Below are 13,365 nucleotides of genomic sequence, written 5' to 3' on the forward strand. Positions count from 1 at the left end.
CTCCTCCACCCCACATGTCTCCTTCCAGCCTTGTCCTAGAGTTTCTTGATTCATTCCATCAATGTGTATTTATCCAACACCACCACAGAAGGATGTCCGGGATCCAGTCAAGAATCATACTTGCCCCCTGCCCTTGGGCTGCTGGTGACCTGAGTGGGGCTGAGAATTACAGACACCTACCAGGTAACTGAAATATACTGTGATCAAGTTCTCACAGGCCTGAGTAAAGAGCTATGGTGGGAATCCAGAGAAGAGAGCACTTCGTGAGGCCAGGGCCATGGGGAATAGCTTCAGGATATTTCACCAAGAAGGGGACAATGGGCCAGGGCCTTACCAAATTAGAAGGGTTTTGTGAACTGGGGAGGAGGGAGGCAGCCCCTTCTCTCCCAGCACCGTACTAGGGACACAGGGGTAAGGCCAGGCTGGGCCCCTCCAAGCTGAGCATGCTCTAACTGGGCTGAGCTGAAGCTCAGGCACAGCCCCCACCCCCAACCAATCTGCCTGTTGGCCGCCTGCTGTGGGAGGCGGCTGAAGTGGCACAGTTGATTGTGGACAAAGGGGTTCTATCCAAAAAAGCTGAGGACTTGAAGGGTGCCTTGCTTTCCTCCCAGCCCTGATGGCACCTGTTCCAAAGCCATCCAGGGAAGTGGGGCCAGGTAAACAGGAAGAGGGGAGGCTGCTGCATTTGATACTGTTGGCTCCTTCCTCATCCTTAAAATTCCCTGTCACTGGGCTCTGTGACCCTTTTGTGTCCTATAGTATGCCATAGTGCAAAGATGCCTTAGATTGGACAGACCTGGTTTCACATCTTAGCTCCCAAATTTGGGTCTCCTCACAACACCTGAGCTGAGTTACACTCTCGGACCCTGGATCTCCATCTGTAAAATAGAGACAGAGCACCTCCTTCAAAAGGCTGTGAAGTCCAAATTCAGTGATAATGGCTGGACACCCAGGACAGCATCGCAGGGAAAGCTGGCTACTTGGTTTATTCTTCCTCCACAACACCTTTCTCTGCCTCTCTGGTTGTCCTTCTGTCTCTTTTCTGCACTTCTTTTCTTCCACAAGCCCCTTGGTCTTCCCCAGGGCTAGTGTTCCCCCAGTCTGTGTTTTCTCCTCACATCTGTCTCCTCAGCTGGGGACCCACACTTCTAGATGCCCACTAGTCAGTTCAGTTCAGCATCTATTAGGTGTCTATCCTGTGAGAGCTCCACTGACCCCTGTGAATTCAGAACTGCTGCCTGCCTGTAAGGACTTCCAGTCCTGCAGAGTTTTACCTGATGGCCTCAGTTTCTTCTGTGAAGTCATGATTGAGGTCATATGAGATGAATGGTGGGAGTATTGGTTAAATGGGAGACCAGATAGTGTGACCAGTTAGAAACAGCTGCAAGAGAAATAGTTCTCAAATTTCCTCTCCCTTCCATCCACATTATTGCTACCCTTGTGTGGATCACTATCTTTTCCTGCCTGGACTATTGCAGTAGACATCTAATTCACTGGTTTTCAACCTTGGCTCCAGGACATTGGAATCTCCTGATGGGGTAGGGCTTTTTTAAATCTGATGCCTGGATCTCTCCCTGGAGATTCATATTTAATTGATCTCTGGGTGGCCTGAGCATCATCATTTTTTTTTAACCTTTATTTATTTTTGAGACAGAGAGAGACAGAGTATGAACGGGGGACGGTCAGAGAGAGGGAGACACAGAATCTGAAACAGGCTCCAGGCTCTGAGCTGTCAGCACAGAGCCCGACGCGGGGCTCAAACCCACAGACCGTGAGATCACGACCTGAGCTGAAGTCGGACGCTTAACCGACTGAGCCACCCAGGCGCCCCTGAGCATCATCATTTTTAAGCTCCCCAGTTAATTCTGTTGTACAGCCAGGGTTGAGAACCACCGTGCTGCTTTCCCATCTCTGCTCCCATCCCCATTCATCCATTCTCCACCCTGTAGGGACAAGTCTGGTTGTGCTGCTCCCTTGCTTACCTGCCCTTCAATCTTAAGTTCCTCCAGGACAGGGAATGTACCTGAATTAGCTCGGTATCCCCAGTACCCAGCCTAGGGCCCTCAGTAGAGTGTTCAGTCAGCACAGTGGATGAGTGAACGAATTAATGAATCAGTAACCAACAAACTGATAGCTGTTGGTTCTGTTCCTAGTAATATGTTGGTGAATGATAGCAGTTTATTACTGAGCCAGGAGAATAAGGCCAGTTGGGTACAGATCTGGAAGCCTGGGGAGGAGGTGGGAGGTGGGGTGGGAGCGGGAATGGGGGAGGAGGTGATGAGAGGTCAGAAAGGCAGAGTTTCCTGAGAGGTGAATTATCAGTGGGACCACCATGGGTCGGGTAAGCACCTCAGCCTGGGAGTAATGGAGTTAGGGGAGGAAGGCCCAGGCAGAGCCGGGGAGAGCGATGGGCGCAGCTTAATCTGCCCCCAGGAAGTGCAGGCTGGGGACAAACAGGCAGGAGGCAGCAGGCCATTCCTCAGCGGCTAATGCCCCCAGCCTAACCCAATTCCTTCTCTCTTAGCCCAGGCAAGGGGGAGGTTGCATGGAGGGCAAGCATGCCCCGCAGCTGGGAGGGTGGGGGCACTGCTAGAAATCCAATCAGGAGTTCCACTTCTGCATCAGTCTGTGCTACCCGATTCAGCTGGCGGGGCTGGCAAAGAGTCTGGGTTGGAGCTGGGGCAGAGACGCTGCTGGGAAGCCTTTGAAGCCCTCATTCCAGGCCCTCCCTGGGCACCACTGGGACTTGATCTGGAGACTCCTATCCAGTCCTCACGGCCAGCAGCCTTACCTCTTCTCTGAAGCCACTATGCCACCTCGGGGTTTGCCCCCAATGCTGCTCCTCACTCCCCCGCCACAGCCTCTCACCCTCCCTCTCTGCTCCACATTGATATAAATGGAGGCTTCGGCTGCCTTTAAATAGTCCGATCTATCAGAGGGGCACACGCTGCCCATAAATCTGCCGGGGCTGATGGCTCCCTAAGTGGACTGATGGGAGCTATTTCCGGCAAGGTGTTCAGTTACTGTGCCCCTCCCGTCCCTCCCCCCAGCTTGCCCTTCCCCAGGGGCAGGGACCCTTTTTGTCATCTGGTAATTGGCGTTTTTTCACTTGCACTTGGTCCTACAGAGGGAGTGCAGCGCCCTAGCCTGGCCCCTAACCCGATTAGCATTGGCTTTCAGAGAAGGCCCCTCTGGAGTCAACCTTCCTGTTCAAGAGATCAAGATCGAGCTGTTGGTCCAACAAGGAAGTGGGCCAAAATGGGAGGAGGGTGCCCAGGGGAGCCAAGACTAAGTGTTGGGGGGGGGGGGAGGGTGTGGATCAAGTCCTAACCCCTCTCTAGCTAAACCTGCCTGTTTCCCAGACTCTGGCCTGTAGGGCATGGAAGGGACCAGAAGATAGGCTTTAGAGTTGGGGACTTAACACTCTGATTGCCAGATCGATCTCCCCCTCCCCATTAAGCCTGCTTTGAGCTAGTCTTGAGCTTTCCTTGTCTAGAAGTGACCCGGTATTGAATAGAGGAAGGGGTCTCTCTGGACAAGTGGTATGGATCTGAAACAGAGCTGGAGAAGCCTCAGGGCTGACTGTTAATACTGTAGGGGGTCTGTGCAGGAGCACATACATTACCCTAATTTGGAGGGCAACTACTAATGGACAGACTTCCCTGGGGGAGGAGAAAAGACCTCTGGAACTCTGCCTGGCCTCCTGGCCCCAGGGCCCTGCTTGGGGAGACATAGAGGTGCCCTTGGAGGTCACCCTGGTGGCCTCTGGTCAAGAGGTCACTATGTCAGTCAGAGAACATCACTAACATAGCTCTGTTTCCCACCCTATCCTCACTGTTTTCGGAGGAGAGAGCTAAGCCATCCCAGTTATATAGGCCTCAGCCCTTGCCCCTGCCAAAGACTACTAGAATATTCCTAAGGTTTTTGTGTCTAAAGAGGAAAAACCAGAGATGGTAAAGGGCAGGGAAGAACTGGTGGGGAATTATCCTGGAATATGTCCATAGAGCATTTATCAGGGTTCTCTCTTGAAATCTGGGTTCTTGGGAATGGGTTTGTGTTCTTTATCAGGGTGCACGAGGTTGGATGTTCCTGCTATGGACTCTGGTTATGGAACCAGGAAGAGTCCAAACAGAAGGCTTAGAAAAATATTATTTTGAACAAAACAAGGTTTTCGCATTATAGTGGCCCCATTTCTGTCCAGTCACTGGGGATTTAGACATAGCAAGAAGGTGAAAGGAAGGGCATATGATGAGATTTTCAGCTGGGTGGGATCCTGGGGCAGTTGAGTCAACACAAGTTGACCATTTAGCCCCCAACCAGAGTTTGGAACCTGAAGGGGACCTTTTCTCCTGCTCCAAGGAAGGGCCAAGCACTCATAGCAGTGACAGACTGAGTCCTATGAATGACATCAGGAATGCCCAACATCATGGCAATTGTTAAGGTCACTAATAGCATTTCTCACGTGATCTTTCAGGACACTGGGAGGGAGCCTGCCCTTTCTTGGGTGGAGATGGGGGTGGGGGGTTTAGAGCAATCCAGAAAGATTCTATGGTGCCCCCAAGACCACAGGTCATGCCTCACAGAGCATAAGCATTGCCTCCCCTCCCTCCCTTCCTCCCTCCCTCGCTTCCGTCCTTCCTTCCTTCATTCATTCATTCATTTGCTCATTCAGTGCACTCTTGCCATCAGCAACTGCATACCTTGCCCTGTGCTGGTGACCAAAGGAGGAAAAATTAACCAGTCCCAGTTCTTGCCCCAAGGAGCTTAAGTCTAGTAGAGAGAAATAAACTTGTAAACACAGATGATGAAATCCAATGTGCAAGGAACTGTGTGAGCTCAGAGGCCACTGACTGAAACCAGCCTATAGAGCCCAACCTCACCCTGTCACTCCAGATTCCACCTAGGCCCCTGGACATGCCCACTTGTTTGACCCTCATACTCCTCAGATTCAGCTTGTCCAAAATTGAGCTTATCTTCTGTCCCCTAGTTGGTTCCCCCTTCAGTGTCTCTAACTCAGTGAATGACACCACAGTGAACAGGCACTGAGTCACTGTAGCCAAAATTCCAAATCATCCTAGATTCCCTCCTCGCCCTCAACCTCCACATCCAACTAGTGATCCATTAGGGTGTTCTTTTTAACAGTGTAGGTAACACTGTGCCACTCCTTTGCTGAGAATCCTCCAGTGACTGTTGTTCTCGCTCAGGATGAAATCCTTACTGTGGTCACAAGGTCCTGCAGGATCTACCTCTCCTGCTCTCACTCTACTCCAGCCACACTGGCTGCCTGGCAGTTCCTCAAACATTCAATAATAATTAAACACTTGCTATGAAATAAGCATGTGTTATCTCACATAGGTGTTTGTGTACCTGTTACTGTCTTTCCCACTTGTGATCTTGAGGACACCAAATTTATCTTAATTCTTGTTGGATACATTCATCTTTGTAACCCTGGTACCTGGCACAGTGCCTGGCACATTGTAGATGTTTAATGAATGAATGGGAAAATGTATAGTGGGATATCCCTGAATGGAGAGAGACCTTGAAGAAATGCACTGGTCCAACCACTCTGCAGAACTTGGAAGTGTTTCTCTACAGCCCTTGCCTTCCTGGAGCTCTGTCCAGACCCGTGACAATCCTAAACAGAAGTCAAGGCCACATGACTAAGACCAAAGCACATGAGACCACCTACTCATTGTAGGTGCTCCACATTTGAGCTGGGTCTTGACAGATGAGGAGGATGCTCAGGCTGGGGCCCCACAAGCATGAAGCTGAAGACAGGAGAGGCTTGGAGGCTGTCCACATGCAGAGGCATGTGGAAGGTCCCTTGGGCTGAGCCCCTGCTTTCCTGAAAACTCACTGTGTAGCATAGAATAACCCATCCCCACTCTCTACCCTTTTTTCCCTTTCATTGATAAACAGGGATGGGTGAATTAGATGGAAAGACTTCTGAGGGCCATTCCTTCTTGAATATTCTAGGGTGCTACAAAAATGGTTTGGGTCCAGGCTGATGGGACCTGGAAGCTCAGCAGAGGAGTCTGGCTTCGGTCTTGTCATCAGAACGGTTTCTAGGCAGAAAAGTTTGTCTTCAGAACTTGGTCCATTTGAGGACCAGAAGCAAAACTTCCTTACTGCCCTCCAAACAGACCTTGAGGTTTTTGGAAAATTAATGAAGAACAAAGACTTCACTTGCAGGCGGTCTGGGGCACGTGGAGCTAAAGAGAGGTGGCTGTGGCAAAGGTGTTGTCCCCCCAGGGAGACTTGGGAAGGGGGCTTTTGTCTGTTTTTAGACTAGCCTCTCTCCCCGCCACACTCTCCCCAAAAATTATTATAAAGAATTATTGCCATTAGTACGTCTTTCCTACTGAAAGGAGAAAATCGCCTCATTCATAATTTATACCCTCAATTACTATTAATAAAGAAATATTTCAGCAGAAAATCGCCTGGGAAAATTACACGTAACATTGCATTAACATTCTATTTGAACATTTTCATCACATTTGTTATAGAGTTAATAAGAGGGATACGGTCCCCTGACTTCTTCATGAAATTATGGGCTGACGATGATAGTTTAATCTTTTAGACTTTATATAATATATTCACTTTACTAATTGAGCTATCCAAGGAGCAGTTAGAGATGTTCTTAAACGTGGAGACAGAGGAGTCAGGGCCATGACTTTGCTGCCAGAGGCACCGCCTGTCAGGGTGGGGCTGTGGGCGAAGCCTGCTGAGTTAGGCTGGCTAGCCTAGACCTCACCCGGGGAAGAGCCCAGGATCTTTGCACTACCTCCAGGGGCAGCAGCTGGCCGGGACCCTACGGGAAGGTGTGGGGGGCTGCTGAGAGACAGCAAGAGAAAGGGAGAAGGGAGGCCATGGGGAGATGAGAGAAGAAAAGGAGATGAAAGGGGCATTCCTTTCTAGACCGTTCCTTCAAAAGTCATTTACTTAGATGCCTTCTGCTTTCTGTCCTGGACCCCAAGGGGAGCTCAGCCCCATGATGATGATTTGTGGGATGGCACTTGGTGGTGGTTCTAGATACCTAGAGCTCCTGGAAGATCTGGCATCTTTGGAATAATCCTGTGAATCCTGTGAATCCTAGAGACAGGTGCTGGAGAAGGTGGTGCCCCTAAGCACCATCCCAGCACACAGGAAGGAGTTGTGGGTTTGTTTGTTTTTTCAGGTCTAAACAGAAATGATGGGTGTATATTTTGGGTGGAGACCTGAGCCAAGTTAAGACAATCATTTTTAACTGCTTTCATCAGTGTGCTTTTCCATTCATTGTCCTAGCGAACACCCAACAAAGCTGGGAGGCAGACCCAGCGAGGGGTGCAGTTCCCACTCATGACTCAGGTCCAATGTCACCTCCACAGGGGCTTTTCTTACACATCTCCCCTTTCCTTGTCACTTTCTCTGACATACGCTGACTGATTATTTGATAATGTTTATTACTTCCTAAATTGCTTATTTTCTTTCCTACTGGAATTTAAGCTGTTAGGCCCAGCACCTAGAACAGGGGCTACATACCATAGGCACTCCATACATATTTGTTGGACTAATGAAAGTGAAGTATAGGATGGAAAAGTATAGGGAAAGTGAAGTATAGGATAGTGAAGTATATACCTGAGACCACAGAGTTAGAGCAGAGCAGAAACTAAATCTGAAGTCTCCTTTCAAATTCTACTATGATTCTTGGCACCTCTTCTTACCTTCTTTATCCAATGTATCAGCCAATGGGAATGTGTTCAGACTACTTCTCACCATCTTCATTGCTTATATGGTAATGCAGGGCACCATTTCTCACTCTACTAGTGCAATAGTCTCCTGCTTCCTTTCTTGTCTTCCAACAATCTGTCCTCCACCCTAGCAGCCACAGTAATCCTTTACGACGTAAGTCAGATTATATTACTCCCTGCTGCAAAGTTTTCCAGGCCTTCCTGTCACACATAGAAGAAAATCCAATGTCCTCATCCTGGCCTGCAGGACCCCACGGTCTGGCCCCTGGCTTCTTTCCACCCTCATTTCCTGCTCCTCTCCCACATGCTCTCTGCACTCCAGCCACATCAGCCCTGCTGCTCCTTAATACACCAACTATATCTTGCATCAGGGCCTTTGACCTTGTTTCCTCTGACCGAAACACTCTTCCCACAGATTTCCATGAGTCTCTTGCTCACTTCATTCAGACATTTGCTCAAATGTCACTTCTTCAGAGAGCCTTTCCCTCACCGCCTACCATCAGTCTGCACCTCTGTAGCCTGCTTTATTTTTCTTCATTGCAACTATCCCTTTCTGACTTCCTATTGTATTTGTAGTTGTCCGTTGTCTGCTTCCACCAGTAGAAGGTAAGTTCCATGTTCACTGGTGTATTTCCAGCACCTGGAACAGTACCTGGAACATGGTAAGTGCTCACTAAATTTATTGAATGAATGAGTGAATGAAAGAATGAATGAATGAAATTTTGTTCTGTTTTTCTCTGCACACAGCCTGTCTGGGTGATCTAATCCACTTGCATGTAAATGCTACTCCAGTATGCCAGTGGCTTCCACATCTCAACTTCAATCCGGGTCAACCTTCTGAGCTCCCAAATCACTTTCCAGTCATCCACTGGATATCTCTCCATGAAGATACCTAAAGTACAATACATGTCATTTTTCTCCCTCTTTTCATTCCCATCTCATTAAATGACACCACAATCTTAGATGTCCAATCCAGAAACCTGGGATCATTTTTTAAAAAGATTGTCTTTTTAAGTAATCTCTACACCCAACATGGGGCTTGAACTCACAACCCAGAGCTCAAGAGTCACATGCTCTACCAACTGAGTCAGCCAGGCACCCAGCCCTGGGATCATTTTGGACTCCTCCTTCTTTCTCACTGGTATATCCATTCAGTCTCCCATTGAATCATCAATTCAAATTCTGTTAATCCTACTCTTAAATATCTCTCAGCTCTAGCCACCTCTCCCAATCTCCAAGGCTCCTTGCCTAATCTAGGCCAGCGACATCACCTCTCCCCTGAATTACTGCATCAGCCTTCAGCCAGTCTCCCTGCCTTCAGTTTCCTTTCCCTCTAATCCATCCTCTACAGGGTGTTTTATGTTTTATCTAAAACATAAATCTTGGAGTCAGAGATAATGTCCAGGCTTCTAGCTTGAGGAATTAAATGATAATGAGTCCTATCACATTAAATGGAAGAGGAGGCAGTCTGGAGACATGTGACATTTGACTGCCTTTGTGGCATTTTTTTAGCTTGGTTGTCTCCTCCCACTAGGTGGCAGAGATCATCTCATTCATCTCTGTGTCTTCTATGTCCTCAGCACCCAGCACAGTGCCTGACACAGAGCAGGTGCTCATGAATATTCATTACATGTAATTGTCACCCTGAAATTCATTAAGGGACTCTTTTTTAAATCCATGTCTCAGTGGCACCCCCCCCCCCACTGCTATTATGATAGTTATCACATTGTACTGTAATTTCTGTTTACTTGTCTGATTCCTTACTAAACAATGAGCCCCCTTTCATAGCCAAATCTTCTGGGGTGCCCAATAATATTTGCTAACTAAACGACAGATTGAGTCTCTCCCCAGTACCTTGCAGCATCCTATTTACTGTTTCTTCTACTCCTCCTGACCAGCCAGCCTTCACAGCAGAAAGGCCAGCCATTCTGTGGGGCTCATTTTCTATGGCTCAGCCACTTCTCAGCTCTCTGGGTGTCTGTGACTCACTGCCTCAGGGTAGCTTTTTGATCTCTACCATCAGCTACTGCCACTAAGGATTTGGGTCATTGTCACCCCTTCTCTCTACAATACCACGTAACTATTGCTAAGAGAAATGTGTGTCTGTAGAATTTTGCTCTGCTGCTCTACTTGTGGATAGATGCTCATGAGGAAGGATGATGGGGAGTTGATCAAGTAAACAATAAACAAGCCTAGGGTCTTCCAGGATGAAATGAGTTTGGATGAAATGGATGAGGACATAAAGGCTTGAAAGAGGAGTTCTCTCAGAGCACATGGAAGAATGCGTGGAGGAGAATGGCACAAAAGGAGAATGAAGAGGAAGATGGGCAGCAGAATGTAGGTTGGAGGGAGCTTAGAATATGATTACAACATGATGTATTATTAAATTATTATGTTAGTAATAATAGCTATTAATTGAATTCCCCAAATGTCCCAGGTGGTGTGCCAAATGCTTTACATGCATTATCTCATTTATCCTTCACTAGAAGTCTGTGAGTTAGGTGCTAAGGAGTTTGAACTTTCATCTTGTTTACCCTGAGGGCATGGGGATCCATTGAAGACTTTGAAGGAGGGGAGTTGCATGGTCCGATTTGTGTAGGGCCTGCATGTGGAATGCTGCATACAAAAAAGGGAGATGACGGAATCAGGAAAACCATGGGGTGGGTAATGACCTATCAGTCCATGGGGACACCAGGCCAGAAAGAAGAGAAGAGGCCAGAATCTATGGAAGGAAGTTAAAGACAGGCATCATGGAAAGCAGACCTGAACCAGGGCAGAGGCCTGAGCTAGGATTAAGAATAAGTTTGGGGGGCACCTGGGTGGCTCAGTTGGTTAGACAACTGACTTCGGCTCAGGTCATGATCTCGGAGTTTGTGAGTTTGAGCCCCGCGTCAGGCTCTGTGCTGACAGCTCAGAGCCTGGAGCCTACTTCGGATTCTGTGTCTACCCCTCTCCTGCTCATGCTCTGTGTCTCTCTGTCTCTCAAAATTAAATAAACATTAAAAAATTTTTTTAAAAAGAATAAGTTTGGAAGGAGACCAGGAGGAGTTTCTATTGGATAGTTTGATTTTCAGGCATTTACATCCACTGACAGTTGGATATGAGAATCTGATAGTCCCAGGAGAGCTCCAGGGTAAAGATACAAATTTAAAATCAACAGAATGTAGATGGCAGTTGATTCCATGGAAACGTATTCCCATTCAGGACAAAGATCTGGGCTTACTAGGCCCTTCATCAGCCAGCCCTTGCTTACCTCTCAGGAATCATCCCTCAGTGTTCCCCCAGAGTTAGTCTCCCTCTGGCCATACTGTAATTCTTGGATCTCCTCAGCTAGATCTTGCTGGCCCACCTGCAGGCCGTTTCTTGGGCTCTCCCCACTAGTTCTAGTTTAGAACTGTCTCTTCCCTACCTTCTTCCACTTGGCTAACTCCTACTTGTCTGTCAGATCATATTTAAAGATCAAGCTTTAAATACTTGCTGTTGAGAAGGTTGATGCACTAAATCCAGGAGAACATATGGCTATCCTGTGCTTCCTGCAGCCCATAGGTACACCATCACTTTCCTCTTCCTGCTCCAGTTGAAGAAGATTGGATAACAGGGACAAAAGCTTGCCAAGGCTTCACGTGATTCTTTAATAAATTTACTTAGGCAAGCCAGATCCAGACAGTTCTCTGGCCTCAGGGCCTAAAAGCCTCAAACCAGGTCCTTTCAGTACTATTTTGGGAGGACAAAGGGGTAAAGAGAGATCACCCAAGTCACCCTGCCCCTGCACTAGCATTAGGGCTTCTGCACGTTCATTCTTTCTTCATTTAATAAGCACATTTGTCCACTGTATCTTAGATGGCGTTACCTCAGAGAAGCCTTCCCTGACCTCCAGGCTGGGAAAGATGTGTCCTGTGTGCTTGCTCGGATCCTGTGCTCATTCCTGTCCTATCATTGCTCACACTATGTTTTTATTACCTATCTCTCCCACTAGTCTGAGAGTTTCTTGAAAAATATTTGTTTAATAAATGAAATAATTGTGCCCCCACTGTGTGTCATGCTCCACAATGGGCCCTGGGGCTACCAAGTTGATGAGGATAAAGGCCCTACCTTGAACAGCTGCCAGTCTAGGACTGGAGATCATCTGTTTCATTTCAATGAATTACCATAGATCATTTCATCATAGTAACAAGTGCTTTTTAAGTCTTGGCGTACACATAATGTCCTTTGATCCTCAGAGCAGCCTTGAGGGAGGTGGCAGATAAGGCAGAGATTAGTTCCCAGATCTTAGCTACCAGGAAGAATGGGGGTGGGGGGAAGGGGGCTGCCATCTTTGTTGTCACAAGTTCACCACCTGAAAGAACAGAGACAGAGGCCATGGGATTCCAGGTCTTCCTTCTCTGGGATTCCTAAGGGGCAGAAGTTTGGCTGTGGGGCCAAGTCTTACTCCATTCTTACTCCATCTTGAGGTCAGTGCCCTCCCTGGCCATTGGGCATGTATAGGATCCCCCAGACCTATTGCTCCCCGGCCTGAGAAAGAGACTGAGAAGGTCTGGGCTAGGAGAGGCCACTGGCTGGGCTCTGACTTGAGCTCCCAGCCCAGCCAGGACAGGATGGGCCCCAGTGTAAACCGGATTCGCCTTGTAAACAGCTGAGCAGCTGGGCTCCATCTTGGCGGGGGAGCCCCAGCAACAACCCAGCAGGACAGCCCCAGCCCAGCAGGGCATTGTCCAAAGAAAAAGGTGGGGAAAAAGCTGAGTAAACAAAGAGGGCTGGCCAGTTTTTCAGTCTCTGACTTGTTATTTCAGCCGGACAGTGGCTGTGCTGACTGTGAGGCTCGGCTGGGCTGGGCCGACCTAAAGTCTGAGTAATCTTCCTCACCACATCCCCTCTCTTCTCCCTCACCTCATCTCACTCTGCCTTCTCTACTCTAGGCTCATTTCCAGGAAAGGGGCTAAAGATGGAAACTGCAAACCAGTGAAGGCAGGCTCCAGGAGCTGATGGGAGGGTAAGGAATTGGGCATTTGCCAAGTTTCCTAGCATCCATGGGGGTGTGTCCAAGGTGCTGCAGGAGCATAAAGCAGGGATCCAACCAGTCAAGACAGCTTCAACCACATTGTCTTGGACACCCCCACTCTGGCTCTGCAAAGCAAGATCACCCTAACCTTGCAGTGATCTTGATCCCAAGGTTCCATTTGGAACCCTAGAACTGTCCTTCCTATCAGGTGTCACATCCCAGCCATCCCCAGTCACTGCCCAAGTACAAACCCCTACAGTCTTCTCCCCAGTGTTTTCATGCCAAATTACTATACACCCCTCTCCTTACCCACCGCCAGCCCTCCTTCCAGCTTTTCCCTGCCACCTGAAGCCACCAATAAATTCTACACAACCCACACTTCTGAATATTCCCTCTACTTTCCACCCTGCCTGAAATGCAGCTCTCTGCAAAGGCCTCATCTATGGGTCTACAGCTCTTGTCAGCAGAGGCCACCCACTCTCCCAGATTCCAGCTTCATGCTCCTCTTCTGTGCCATTTCCAGGCTGTCTCTACTCTACGCCCATGCAAAGAGAAAATCCCCTTCAAGCTCTTGACATTTCATCAGACCACTTACCTTTGCTACCTATGTCATCTACTGGCTTCTTTGTTGTTCCC

At 48.4% G+C, this 13,365-nt stretch overlaps 1 protein-coding gene and 1 long non-coding RNA gene across 6 annotated transcripts in view; both read left to right on the top strand.

The window, feature by feature from the left end:
* Positions 1 to 13,365, top strand: part of RNF220 (ring finger protein 220) — a 224,772-nt gene that overhangs the window by 140,369 nt on the left and 71,038 nt on the right. The gene's annotated exons all lie outside the window — the stretch shown is intronic.
* Positions 1,216 to 6,436, top strand: LOC123597770. The gene is made up of 2 exons (XR_006712253.1): positions 1,216 to 1,538; positions 5,148 to 6,436. It is a non-coding gene; the product is annotated as an uncharacterized LOC123597770 (long non-coding RNA).

Source organism: Leopardus geoffroyi, chromosome C1 (assembly GCF_018350155.1).
Source record: "Leopardus geoffroyi isolate Oge1 chromosome C1, O.geoffroyi_Oge1_pat1.0, whole genome shotgun sequence".
NCBI lineage: Eukaryota > Metazoa > Chordata > Mammalia > Carnivora > Felidae > Leopardus > Leopardus geoffroyi.